At 36.9% G+C, this 15,130-nt stretch overlaps 1 protein-coding gene across 1 annotated transcript in view; it reads right to left on the bottom strand.

Moving 5' to 3' along the window:
- The window catches only part of tenm3 (teneurin transmembrane protein 3), a 417,647-nt gene that overhangs the window by 384,472 nt on the left and 18,045 nt on the right, over window positions 1-15,130 (bottom strand). Inside the window, exon 2 of the mRNA XM_084747609.1 lies at window positions 5,628-5,705. The gene's annotated coding sequence lies outside the window, so the exon portion shown is untranslated. The remainder of the gene's footprint in view (window positions 1-5,627; window positions 5,706-15,130) is intronic.

The following is a 15,130-nucleotide window of genomic DNA, read 5'->3' as shown; positions in this document are numbered from 1 at the left end:
AGCTGTTTCAACAACTTCTCTTTGTGTACTATTCTTTATCATCCCGTTAATCTTTACCAAACTGGCCTGACAACACAGTACACCCAACTTCACTCTTTGGTTAATAGTAGGGTAATCAAAACTGTAGCACATGGCACCACACTCATACCTGCCCCCAGTAACAATGACAGGTAGGAACTAATTAGACAAAATGGACAGAAACAACTTAAATATTACACATGTAAATGTGTGATTAAAAGGGTAGTTAAAGTGCTGTAAATGATAATTAAATTAATAATAATAATAATAATAATAATAATAATAATAATAATAATAATAATAATAATAATAATACACATCTAACATCTGATGAAAATTTCAAAATTATTGTAAGAACTGTAATGGCATTATTAATTACTTATATCAGTACACAGTACTGGCAAGTACCCAAATGTAAGCACTTGTATTTGTGCTTGGTCTGAGGAAAAAGTGGTATTGGTGCACCCTTGTCTGTTTGTTTGTTTCAATTTACTTGGTTTTATGGGCATGACTGCATACAATACAATCTTACCAAAGCATGTAAACACAAAACACACAATCTATCCCTCTACGTCTCTCTCACTGGCTGTTAAAATGCAGCACAGGACATGGAAGAATAGGAATATTGGCGTTTTCTTCTACAACAAGAAGAGATGTGAAGAGAAAGAGATGGCTGAGATCACTGTAATCACTCTGTGCATCTATTGGATAAAGACCAGTGCGTGAAAGAAAGTACATGTGAAAAATGAGTGTGAAAGAAAGAGGGCGGTGATTAACAACTAACGATGAGATTCTTCATTTTTTCTTCTATATTTCCCAACCATTTTATTGGTCTTTATGATCCCACAGAAACCACCGCCCTACAGTTAAAGCCACTTGATTGTCTTTTATGCTCCCTGAGGGCTAACCTCAGGGGCCCAAGTCAGGAAGTGAAGAGAGAGGAAAGTGGATTAGGGGGTAACAGTCAACCTTTAGAAATTCGATCCAAAACTGAAATGTACTCTAAGAAAAGAGCTGGAAGTGAAGAAAAAATGGCCAACTTGGCTGTCTTTTTTTGGTTTATGCTGTTGTGTCATAAAGAACAAGGAAAAAGGTCTATTCACCCTCCAAACTCTCATTACATGTTTTTATTGTGCTCATCTTTCTTCCTTTTAAAACTTGTCGACAAGTGACCAACAGCAGATGTTAGCAGGGCAGCTCTTTTTCATCTAGTTCATATCGAAGGCCTGGAGGTGCCTGTGATCAGTTTTTTCCATGTCACGTATTACTTCACTACAACCATTACAATACAGGGTTTAACAATAAGGACTGCCTGATCGCCCAGCACAAGTAAAATGTCATGTCAGTGAAACCTAGCAACTTACTTGCCTGATCATTTAAGTTGTAAAAAAGAATTAAAGACATAATTTTCTTCAAGAGCTAATGATGGAAGTAGCTGAGAAGTGAACCATCACAATTCTATCTCATCTTTGATGAGAGATGCACGAGCAATACCGATTGGACACACCTGACAAAGTTTATGAGCTGAGGCACAAGCATTTCAACAATCCTGGAAACAGGAGTTAAGATGGATGGCGTTAGAGGATGTGGGGGAAGCACCAGCTATGTATCGCGCAGTTTGCCACAAGTTTCAGAGCAAGGCAAATAAAACTGGGTTGTTTTTCAAAGCATGTCAAGTTTCCAAAAATGTTGCTGGAGCCCCATAACAAGAGCCAACAGCATCACATTTGAATGGCAGGTTAGAGCGCTGCCAACAACCACCCACCCCCACCTCAATGGGCTTGCCCGAGTGTTTTACTCATTGATAATGGTATCTGATTCAGCCCCAAAAATCCAGTATCGGTCAGGCCCTACATGGAACCTAAAAGTTAAGGGACAGTTATGAACAAATTCCATATGAATTCAGCAATCAAATGCTGTATTTCTTAAATCTATAATGGAAAACAATAAGTGAATTTCTTTGTTGTCTATCTTCTACAGTGCAGATTTTTACACTGAGGTGTCAATGTTAATGTAGCAAATACCTATTTCACAGTAAAACACCATCCTACACACTCTGTGTACTATAACAAAACATCCACTAGCTTTTCGGATTCTCTGCTCATTTACTGCCACATCAACCAGCGCTGACAGTAATTTGCCTCTCTGTACTCAGGTAAACAAGGGACAAGCCACTGAAATACAAACAGCTTACACTTACACCCACATACATTCCTCATATAAATATTCATTCCATTGGACAATCCATTATGTAAGTCAGACATTAAGCAGTCAATAAATATGGGTGCAGAGTGCAGAAAGCTATGTATAGAGTGCTTTAAGAAATCCAAATAATACAGTATTTGCTAGATGTCTATGCTCAACCTGATCAGTCATAAATAAGTATTTGGAGAGCCACAAAGAAATTAGCATTATGCTGTTCACACAACCTGTCCCATGTTGCCCCCGTGGAACGGAACGCCTAACATGAGCTTGTCACAGCTTGAGGATGGGTGTGTTCATTTGGTTATGTGCTGAAGCTTCTTATCATCTTATGTCTGCCTAATGACAGGGTTTCTGCTGCTCTAACAAAAATGCAAACCCTAAACAATGAAACAGCAGGTCAAACAATCTATCTCTCATATCTGCTGAGTAGATACCACTACCATCTAAGCTGGCCATGATTAGATATCAAAACCTCAGCAAATGGCATATCAATATTATGCATTATCGTTAGATATTTCCAAATACATTATTTTTCAGGCGTTGTTTTAGTCTTGTTAAATGCACCAACACTCTTCTATATCTCGACAGACCAACATGTCCTCATGTCAATTGCCAATGAATCCCCAAGCAACATAGATGACTTGTTGGAGAGTACCAGTGACAGGGAGACCTTCAATAAGTTACATGTGTCATGTGGCATTAAACATGTGGTTGACACTGTAAAACAGCAGTAGTTTGGTGAGGTTTAGGCATGCCAAACTACTTGGTTATGTTTAGGAAAAGAGTGTGTTGAGTGCGTAACTTGATGGAAGTGGCAGAAGTCACATATTGCATAATTTCTATGCCACTTAACAATAAATGTAAATATCGTAGTAATAAACTGCGTGTCCAACCTTAACCAATTCACATCCAGGATTTATCTTTTCATCTGAAAAAAAGTCTGAGTTTTCTCTGATGACTGGAATGGAGCAAATTCTTTAGACTTAGTAAGGTCAGTTTTAAGGAAAAAAACACACTAAACTAAACTACACCTCACCTTTACTCAAAACCCCTAACACATAATTCCAAAAAGCTGAAGTAGAGCGGAAAAAAGGGGTAACACCTTTATATTAAACTGACACTTTTATGGTCTATAAAAAATGGGGTATTCAGAAAAAAATATGTTCAAGTTGTACATACATATGTATATATATATATATATATATATATATATATATATATATATATATATATATATATATATATATATATACATAAAACAACTTGAACATATTACCTGTGTGTATGTGAAATTGTGTGTCCTTGAGTGTGCATGTGCCTGTGTGTGTCTGTTGTCCAGCGTAAAATACCAACCAACCCACTTGGGACTTGAGTGGGAGAGAAGATGAGATCGAACAAACGCAAAAACTGTTGATGTGGACATTATTCCAAAATCACTGTGTGTGTGTGTGTGTGTGTGTGTGTGTGTGTGTGTGTGTGTGTGTGTGTGTGTGTGTGTGAGAGAGAGAGAGAGAGAGAGAGAGAGTGTGTGCATGTTTTAAGTCCAAACATACTGTGCTGTTGAAATCGCTGTGGGACTATTTAGTGTTTTGGTCAGACAACATCATATATCATGGTGGTTTTTATAACCCAAAGAGCTGTCTGAAAAAGAGCAAGAGAAGGGGGGTGTGGGGGAGTTAGCAGGAAGGAGAGAGGGAAAAAAGAGAGAGAGGAAGACAAAAACGAGGAGGCAACTTGATTTTTTTTTTTTTTCAGTTCAACAGATGTGAGAAAAAAGGCCTCCTGTCTTTGATTCTCCTTTTTTCATATCTCTAAAGGCTCATTCAACCACAACACAAAAAGATCAAAATAAAAGCGAATATTGTTGGTAGGAGAAAAAATTATTTTGGAAATGTCCTGCACAAAGTTAACATTTTAGCTTTGTTAATACTGTTTTATCATTGCTGCAACATGTATTGTTAGTATTGTTGTATGCTAGATATGTGCTCATGATTCCTCTCATTATCATCAATATTATCTACATAGATTATCTGTGTAGGTCATGACTGTTTCCTCTCAAGTAAACGTAAAAACTGGGTAGTGGTAGCACAATAATTGAGGACATAATTTAACAATGGAAATGTAGAACAATTAATGACATTATTGAGAGATTGTCAGTTATCATCATTGAGCAAACAATGACCAGCAGAAATAATAGGACTATGCCTGTTAGCCTCTTAGGGCAATATAACTGTTCTCTCATCAATCTAGAAATGCACAGGCTTACTTAAAAGTTTGTCTATTTGAATTGTTACAGCAATTTGCCAGATTTACACTATGAATATATAGGCCTAGCCAATAAAACAATAGTGATATGTATTGGGAATAGACGTTTCATCAACAGCAATAAGGAAAATGTTCAAAACATGTTCAGTTTCACTTAAATGCATTAAATGCAAACTGCCATGAAAGCACATAACAAATACAGCCTCCCTGGCTCATTAGGAGCCTGTTATTTCCCTTGTTAATGGTGCATGGTATAAGTGACATGCAAACAGCTAATCGTTTAACAGCTATGTTGTTCAGTTGCACCGTTCGACATGTGACACAACAACAGAAACAATGTGAAGTGAGAAAATGAGTGCAAACGGTGAGGAAATTGTCCATAAAAAAGAACAGTTCAGATCGCCAATAAGTCTATTAAATATGTACCTTGATAAATAAATTGGTTAAATTCAAACATGGATGGTTTAATTTTTTTTTAAAATAAATCCAACAATTTCTCATGCCAAATTTAACTCTATATTGTGAAAAAAAAATCAACTATATCATCCAGCCATATTAGAAACACACAAGTATGGAAATAATGTTTACAACTCTACACTCCAAAATATGTAATGCTGTAAACCCAATACAAATTTAAAAAAAAAATTAAAAAGGTTTATCAATTTTTTCAGACATCCTTTCCCTCCTTTCTTTTCCCAGCTCTGTATGTCCAGGACAGTGTTGATAAGCTGCAGCTTTTAGCCGGCTGACAGAGTAAAGCATGAATGAAATGAAAATTGAATAATGTGCTCCAGCTCTGTGTGTTGGGTGTTTATGGCTTAATACATGACTTCCTGGGAGTTCCACCAACTCCCTGTGCAACAAATGAGAGCCAATACGGTCTAAAGAGCTAAACTCAGCCAAGTTGTCCTCTGGACCGAGTGGGCTGTGAGCACAGAAACACACACACACCACACATGCAAGCATGCACGCACACATATAAGCACACTGGCCTACTTGGCAACTGTAGTTCTTTGCCTGCGCTTGCAGCAGAAATTGCGTTTGTGTGTGTGTGTGTGTGTGTGTGTGTGTGTGTGTGTGTGTGTGTGTGTGTGTGTGTGTGTGTGTGCGTGTGCGTGCGTGTGGTCATACATCATTACCTGTGCTGGCAGGTGTGATGCAGAGGGGAGTCTTACATTGAAGCATCAGTGTCAGTCACTGTACAGTTGTATGGAGTGCTGGAAAAAAAAGAAAAAAAAACAAGTAGACATAATGTTAAGAAAAGGACTAAAAGAATCCAAATCCTACTGCTTCCAGTATGTTGGCCCCTATGTAGCCGTTACTTTTCATTTCTAATTCTGTGCAAGCTCGGGCTGGTTATGTCACTATTTTTTTTTTCCCCCAGTGGTCATGACTAACATGACATAACACTTTCTCAAGGCCAAAAACACAAACAAAACAAATGTGAGGCCTTTGTTTCAGACCAGTGAACCAATGAAGTCTAAACTAAAGTTTAAGCAAATGTAGCATCATTTTGGCAAACACTGACTGACAACATTTGATTAACTTCTCTTTGTGTTTCACTGTCTATTATCTGTAATGCTATTTCTTTAATAAGCCCAGTAATCATAATCTTACAGAACAGAGAGATTCAGCTAGACATCTAGACATGTTTTTTTTTGTTTGCTTGTTTGTTTGTTTTTTTAAGAGAAACATGTTTCTTGCTAGGTTCCTACTCTTTTGTCTGAATTGCCTCAGCTCAGCAAGAACGGCTATTTTTGACCAAAAGCTTTGTACAGGAAAGAAAAGGAAGAATAAGCTCTAACTTGTAAAAACACCTGAAAAGATATTTTAAAGCACATGGATGTTTCAGAATACCATAAATTTGAGGAGAAACTTAACTCTCACTGAATTACTTGGATGTACATGAATTTTTTATAAAACTCACTCATTCATTAATCTACAGCAGCATATCCCTGCCACACTAGATTAAGAAGAACTGATCATTAATACCTTATAATGTGAAAAGTTTATTGTTATAACAAGATGTTTTGGATTTTATAACATTTTTTTTTTCAGATGACGACATACATTTACTATTTGAATAAATTTGCTATTTGATGTCTTAGGGTAAAAAAGAAAGATGCTATAGTGTGATAACTTATGCTATGTATTTATATTATATATAATATAATATATAAATTTTTACAGCATCACATTATAACAGTACAGCTTATCATGTTAGTAGGGTTGGGTATTGTTTGGGTTTTATCCAATACCAGTGCTTAAAACAATAAAAAAAAAATTAAAACAGTACCTAAACCGTGCCTGAACAGACACTATTTAAAAAGAAACAGAAAATAAATGGTTGATGACATTAAAAAAGAAATTTTTCTTTGCTAAGGCAAATTTGAAACTGAATATATTAACTGTTAAAGTATACTTAAATACATAAATATAAACAAATATATGACAACAAATTCACATAATAAATCTGATCTAACTGAACCACACTAACTTAACAGTAAATTACAGTTCAAAAATTACACTACAATATTAATGACAGCAAAATAAATCAAAACTCCAGCTTCAAACTTAAGCAGTTCTTTTGCAGAAATCTGATCATGTTTGCTACCCTGAGGAAAGGTTGCTGTCATCGTCATCAGTGGTCTGCTCATTATAGATAAAAATATCAAGTCATAATTACGCGTAGCATCTAGTGATTTATCTATGCTCCTAATTGCTGAGGCCAGGGACGCCCACACTACTGGCTGATGTGCTTGGCATGGGGTCACACAAGCAGCAGTCTTGTATAGCCAGACATCTTCACAGTGCTAACACAAGCAGTCAAGCACAGTCGATCCCTCTGCTTATCCCAGGAGTCAACAGATGCTTCCCCCTTTACATGGAGTTGCTTTTAAACATTTGTTGCATGTCCCACCTGGAGCCGCCTGTACTACGAAGCAGGTTCAACATAAACAGGGTATATTTTGGTCATTTGGCTTAACTACACCTAACAAAGGCAATCAGGGATAAGCTGGTAAGTCAACAAAGGGTTTCCCAATGTAGACATGACATAAACAGGGCAGTGTTTACAGCAGCATTTTACCGATACAGGCCGTCTGAACCGATGCACTTGTATCTTACACATTAAAGTCAGATGCATCGGATGCATGAGTGAATCGTTACACCCCTAGTATAAGGTGAAGCATTTCACACTTTTACATGATATATTTATTTATTTTATCTTATTTTTTATTTTTTTTACGTTACAGCAATACATAACATGAAACATTTTGTTATCACAAAACCTTTATAACAAGATGCATAGTATATTGTTTAAACAAGCAATGTTTCTTGTTATAAAGTGATTACTTTGTATGCTGTAATAATATGAAATATCTTGTTATAACTTCTCATGTTACAATGTGATACTGATCCATTTTTCTTTTTTTAGCATGGCAGCAATTTGCTCATCCACTCATCACTGTCAAAGTGATAAGTGGGGTGATGTAATTTTCTCTCTCAAACATTTGCCCTTTAACTTCCTCGTCGAAATTTGTGGAGGGTTTACAAAAGAAAAAAGACAAAAAGACAAATCACAAGATGGAGAACAAGCAGAAAAATTAAACTTAAAAGAAAGTGTGATTTTTTTTGGCACTTATTTTCTAAGTTACTACTAAATGGCAAACTGCAGCAGAAAAATCTCAAAAACACTCAGGTAGCAGGGATGCATTTGCCAGTGACATATGGTAAACTGCTGGAAATACCTGAGCCAGAGTGACACAATCAGCAAGGCTCCTCACAAGCTTAATACTGACCAGACAGGCTCAACCAGAGTTGTGTTTTTAGGGCACGCTGAATGCTGACCTCAGTCAAGACTGTTAATAATCTGCTTGACTATTTGACTCAGATCTACCAGGTCAGTCCAATCCATGAATGGGCACTGATGCACTGGGCACAAGCTACTGCCTTACCCATATATTGTTAACAGTTTTCTATGTTCATTAGGAAGTTCCACAAGTGTATTTGTTTGTGTGAGCACCTGAGCAAATTTTACACATTAGCACTCCTTGTGCCACCACCACAACACATTACAAATCAGCACATAATAACACAATTGCAGAGAGAGAGAGAGAAACGGTATAAAGTAACTGAGAAACGAAAATACACACAGAATAAGACAGCTTTACAGTACTAATGATGTAACTGTCTCCACCAGATTTTAGTCTGTTTTAATGGACAGGAATGTTCAGAGAGAATGAACTTTCTATAACTGGCAGTGCATTGCATAGTATTCATCATTCATTTAACCAGTATAGTCAGTGAGATATTTCATGTGCTGTTTCTGCACTTTAAAAGGAAATAACTCAGCCCAAAGACAAAAAGCTACAGCTTTTGTCAGACTTCAGAACTCAAGTTCAAATGGATATAATATGGCAGAAAAGTGACATTAAGGCACATGGAGCCCAGTTGTGATAGGAAAGCAAACAGGTGGTAGCTTCTAGAAGGATTCCATATTAACACAATGTTTAACAGATTTACAATAAAGAGTAGATTTACATCAATGTAGTAATTCAAATACACAGTGGTAACATACAGATAGTGCTGTTCACTTTAATGGCAGTAGAGCTCCAGGCATATACAATCTCTGTCATATACAATAGACGCATAAGACATTTTGTTATTTCATTAAAAGAGATTAGCAAGCATAGTCACCAAAGCCTGACTTGCCTTTTTAATACCAAGTATCCTGAAATACCTAACCAGATCCAATACTTATTGTTAAATATTTGATTCTATTTCTGTACATACTGACAACTTTCATTGTCAGTGAATATCACTAACTTAATTTTCTACCTGCTGTTTGTGTGCTTTATTTAAGTAGTCTTATGTGTCAGAAACCAGTTCAATTGACATGGATTTGGTTTTATATTGCTGTTACTGATCCATTATAAGATGCCTTAGGCACTGAACCTGAGCCCGCTGAACCTGCTCAGGAATCCCAGACAACAAGTAGTCTCGATATAGTCATTTGGTCTGTACCAGAGTTTGATTGATAGCTGTCCCACAAGCAAAAACAAATTGAACTTACCAGACAAATACAGCTTGTTATCAAAATGAAAACATCTGGCCTCGTCCACTTTAAAGGTCTGTCCACCTTGAGTGAGCCTGAGCCAAAGTTTTTGTTAACTTCACAGCTAACCCCCTTTATCAGCAAACAAGGCATGGGAAGTTGGCTTAGGTTTTGAGGAGCTGTAGCATTTATTCACCCACACACAGCATGGTGGCACAGTGGTTAGCAATTTTGTCTCACAGCAAGAAGGTCCTTGGGTCAAATCCTGGTTAAGGCAGGGCAGTTTCTATGTGGCTTGCATGTTCTTCCCATACGTGTATGGGTTTCTTCCAGGTGTTCCAGTTTTGGCACAGGTTCTTGCCATAAATTTCGAAAGGTCCCTTAGAAAGATGTGATGGTTTGGGTTAAAATAAGTTCTTCCTTAAACCAATTTTTTTTTATTTACTGTCTCAAACAGGAAATGAACCTCGATCTGCTGTGTGAAAGTCAGAAATATTTTGTAATTCCTTTATTTATTGTTCTTCGGCAAGGAAAATCCAATAAATTCCATCATGCCTTTGCATCCAGGATAACAACAAAGACAATATTGTTAATGCTAATATTAATTCAGTATTCCACAGACAATCAGTGATGTTTTTCCCAGCCTTTCTTACACACACAGACACACACACACTCCCAGCTGCATCAGAGATAACATTGTATTCCATTATTTTCTAAAACATTTTAAGACTACTAATATCAGAGCGATTACAGCCTGAAGACAGAAAACCCACTTTGAAAATATTAACAAGACAAATACTTATTCTAAGATGTGACAATGTTAAAACATTATAGGCCACGAATAATACAGGGCAAATACAACAATTTAACATCAAATTATTAACTGAAAGGGGAACACAGCTCAACTTTGCTTTATTACCAACTTTCTCCAGGGGTCCCTAAAACTAACATATACTACACACAGTGTAGAGCAGGGATAGGCGATTATTTGTCATGGGGGGCCACATAAGAAATTGATCAGGCTGCTGTGGACCAGACACAATGACATAAAATCCTAATGATGGCCAAATCTGTAAGAATGAAATGGTCAGAAGTGTTTTGGTTTAAGGAAGGGCTTATTTGTGGCACTTCTACTGTTGGTCTCCCTTTCTGAATTGCCATGTGATGAATTATAGGCTATGTTTGTTGGCAATGCCCAAAACTTGATGTTTGCAACGACAGTAGAGAAAAAAAAGAAAGAAAAAAGATAAAGTTTAGTACCATAACCAATGTACCACAGCACTGACCCTTTTCCAAATAAAGGTCTGAGAACAGTTTAATGGTAAGCAAAATACTACTGACTGTCTTTGCTAGATTTTTAACTTTTGGTATTTCCATGATGGCCGCACAGGTCACATGAAACCCTTTGGTGGGCCGCATCTTGCCCAGGTCTGGTATAGAGAATACTGCTGCCTCTAAATATTTCATTGTATAATGTCATAATATCAATATTTTGATTTACAAACCAAATTGTGAAATCAATACAACATTTTGATACTGATGAAAGTCAGCCTCTTAACTAGAGGAATCACTATTAAAAGCCACCACTCTGCTTTGTGTGAAGACATGTTGAGTGTTAGTGTTTTCAGTAACTTGAAGAACAATAAACACATTCATGAAAATATTTTAAAGCGGTTGCATTCAATGTAATAATTATGTGTAATTATTTCACACATCCAGAACAAAAGAAACAAGAAATTAAGTAAATTGAAGCTGGACTTTGAAATGATTAAGGCCGAGCTTTTGAAGCATAAAAAAAAATCCTCTCTTGCAAACAAGAAGCTTTAAACCTTTTTATTTTAAATTAATATATAGCAGCAGAGGCTTTAAATAGTTTGCTAGACACCACACCTTTGACACTATTAAGACAAATGAGACATATGATTACCTAGAAATAGGTTGGTTGTTTATGTTACACGAACAGGAAAAAATAGAATTGCAATATGGTCTATACAGAGGAGTGTAAAATATTAAAAGGGCAATGGAAAAATTTGCCAATTTAAATATTATATATTTAACACTACATGTTACTAGCTTGTGGCATCTGACCATGTGTACATTTTGCATGGACATAACGTGCTGGTGTCATTAATGTGCCACCAAGTTTCAATGAGATAAACTAGATGTACAGGTTGTGAGTACAACCATCCTATTATGACACACAGAATATAAAGAGTGAGGTAGTTTGTGCAAAGAGGAAGATGGGGTTGAAGGAAACAGGATTTTCACCCAGAGACTGGGAGTGTCAACATTGACTGGTTTAAAGTTTTAAATCGCTTAGATTACATTACAAACATGACCTCTGTCACATGACTTAGATCACTTATTTGAACACAAACCACAATCTTTTCCTAAACCAAATCACATAGTTTAAAAACTAAAACTAACCAAACTACTGCTGTTTCACAATGTCAGTTTTGTGTTCAACATCACCTGACTTACTCCACTTGACTTACGTAACTGTTCTTAAGATCTGGTACACCTGTCACTGGTCATATATTTTGTTGTGGGAGTCACTGGTAAATAACCTATTCTGTTGTTTAGGTGTGAAGGTGTGTGGAAGATGCAAGTTTTAATAATGCTTTCTTTCAGATCTCGCATCCCAAACAAATAAGAGCTAGTCGAATGGGCAGGAAGTCAGGCACGGAAAATAGGGGAGAATCCGGTTGATTTTCAAAATAAAAGACCCCGTGCAGACTCGCGATCATAAAGACAGACAGAAAATAAACAATTTAACTATGTAGCCTGCTTATCCATGGTAGAAGCACAAAGAGCAAGGAAAGAGGACTTAATCAACAAAATCAGAGCAAGTAAACATAATCAGATGGGCAAAACGCTGCGCTGCTGAAACGCTTCTGAAACGCTGCTGGTGTAAATTGAAGTCGCCACGGAGCAAAACCGCGGCGCAGCTGTTCCACGGCGCAGGCGCGCCTGGCGTAAATCCCGGGTTACACAACATGTAACACATGACTGTGTCGCATCATCACAAAAAATGTTCAGTTTAAAGAAAATTATACCTGTTTGCCATAGAGAGCAATGGAATGTGACAGAAGGGCTTCAGGAGCACCACACCTAGAATTACACCCCTCTCATACAGGTCACCCACATATAATGTGCTCTACTGAACATGTTCACCTGCAACTGTCACAGATTTCTCATTTCCACAATAATTCTATTCTTTTGATATAGCTGACAAAGCTATCACAATAATGAAGTTTCATATTGTTCGATATCAATGTAGGTTGTGACTGACAACATGTTGTGTACTCTAAAGAGTGACAGCAGCTAAGGTGATGAAATAAGTTTTGTTGCATTATCGATGGGCCATACAGACAAAATCAAATATCACAATATTTTTGACCACATATTGCAACAATACTCTAGGGAGGACTATGGTGCTTTCACAAAATATTAACACAATGAGAATTTTGATAAATAATCAGTAATGTGGATATAATACCTAAGTGGATAAAGACAAATAATAGAACAGCTAGAACAGTCTGGACCCCATTTTCCAGAACTTCTTTAGTGGTACATGCATCATAACTTGTAACTTAAAGTCTCCCTTAAGCTTACAGGCTGTTTCCCAGAGTCTCCTGTTAAGTCTAACTGTTAGCCCAGACGTAAAAGTAACTAATTACAAATACTCAAATTACTGTGATTAAGTAATTTTACTCATACTTAAGCATTTATTTCACTATGCAATCTACTTGGTTATTTTTAAAATCAGAAATGAGTACCGAGCACAACTTGAATTAATATCTAAACCTTTCATCTGCATTTTTGTAGCCAATAATGATATCTGCTAACAAACAGGCCAATGAAAGCCAAGACATACGGATGCCATTAGAAATTTGACCAATTATAAATATATATTTAGCAATATTTATTCAATTGTCTGGAAATTATGGTAACTGCACCTCAATTGCTAAGTAAGGAAAATCACAATGACAAAAAAAATCAATTAATCGATTGTTAGTCTTTTTGTTAGCACAAAATTTTAGCCCTAGTTTGGAGAGGTGGGCATGACCACTGAGCACAAGAGAGAGGGAGTAATTTGAACTGAAGATTTGAATCTAATATTCTGAGTAGTTTTTGACAAGAATACTTTGTACTTTCACTAAGTAGTTTTCTAACACCAGTATTTTTACTTGTAATTGATTAATATTTTAGTAATGTAATACTACTTGTACTTGAGTATATATACTCAGTACTCTTTCCACTACTGTGTTAGCCACCATCTGAAATCCTTTACCGACATGATAATTGGTACACTACAACAGTGTGTGAGATTTATCATTTTGTCCCAAACTTTCAGTCAACAAGAAAGTATTACAATACACAAGGACAGCAATAGTTACAAAAACAACAACATTACTTGAAGGATATCACATGTGCTTCCTCTGAGACACAAATAACAGCATTGCCATGGTGACAGAGTGAGAGGGATTGTAGAGACGGGTTTGAGAGGGAAGAGGGAGGGAGGGATTTTATTTTGAAAAATAAAATAATGCTTTAAGTAAATAACAAAATGTTCTAAATAAATAATAAATGTTGAAATTGAGAAGTCTGGACTTACTTCTTCAGTACTGAATTCCAGGTACCAGTATTGGTGCCGTATTAGTTAAATGTGAACGGTAACCAACCCTAGATACTACCAAGCACTGTTACTGTGGAAGAACAAAGGCCTATATAGGCTTACCTACCAAAGGTAAAGCCTAGATACAGTTGTAACAAATCTATTAAACTTAGAACAAAAAGGCAAATGCAGAAGTGAGTAGCTTCCATATGAAATTATTGTACCTCACTAGTTTATCATCCACTCATCCAACTATGAGCTGCAGTGAGCGACCACTTCGAAACTACCTCAACTGACATTAACAATAAATTTGCAAATAAGATGCAAGAGTCCAGTGTCGGGGCATCAGCACGCTGAAACAGGCCTGACTGTCACCTGCTGCCATGCTGCAGCTTCCCACTGTCTTCTAACCTTTGCCATGTCCACCAACTCTCTGAGGACAGGCCAACATGAGCCCACTGCTGTGGTCAGGCTGTAATTGACCTGCCATCTGGAACTCCCACAAGGGATTGTTATCCATTTTCCTACACCACCAACACCCATAGAAAACAGCTGAAAACAAAAGCCTTATCAGCCCATCCAAATGGCACAGAATATCACCCTGATAATACAGCATCTTGTGCCAATAAGCTGGAGAGCTTACACAAAAACAGGTTAACCAGCACACCTTTCCTGTAGTGCAGTCTGTCAGCCACAATGTGATTAGAAACTGTTCTTCTCTACAACTGGTGATAAGGTGCGTGTACCCCTGTACTGAGTGCACTGTTAACAAAGCTATGGCCTGCAGTTAGTTTCCAGTCCACCAGGCTTTGCCGGCAAACAAGAAATTTTAGCAGAGGCAGCTTCAAAATTATTTCCTACCGAGGTAAAGCTGACAAATGTTCTGTGAGTGATGCCGACAGAAACAAAGGCTACAACTAAAAGGATAGGAGACTGAAACCAAACATGGATTTGAATATTTTCAATTA

This window comes from Lutjanus erythropterus, chromosome 3 (assembly GCF_056507025.1).
Source record: "Lutjanus erythropterus isolate fLutEry1 chromosome 3, fLutEry1.hap2, whole genome shotgun sequence".
In the NCBI taxonomy this organism is placed as follows: Eukaryota; Metazoa; Chordata; class Actinopteri; order Lutjaniformes; family Lutjanidae; genus Lutjanus; species Lutjanus erythropterus.
Note: the sequence above shows the minus strand (reverse complement) of the source record. Positions and strands in the feature narration are given on the sequence as shown.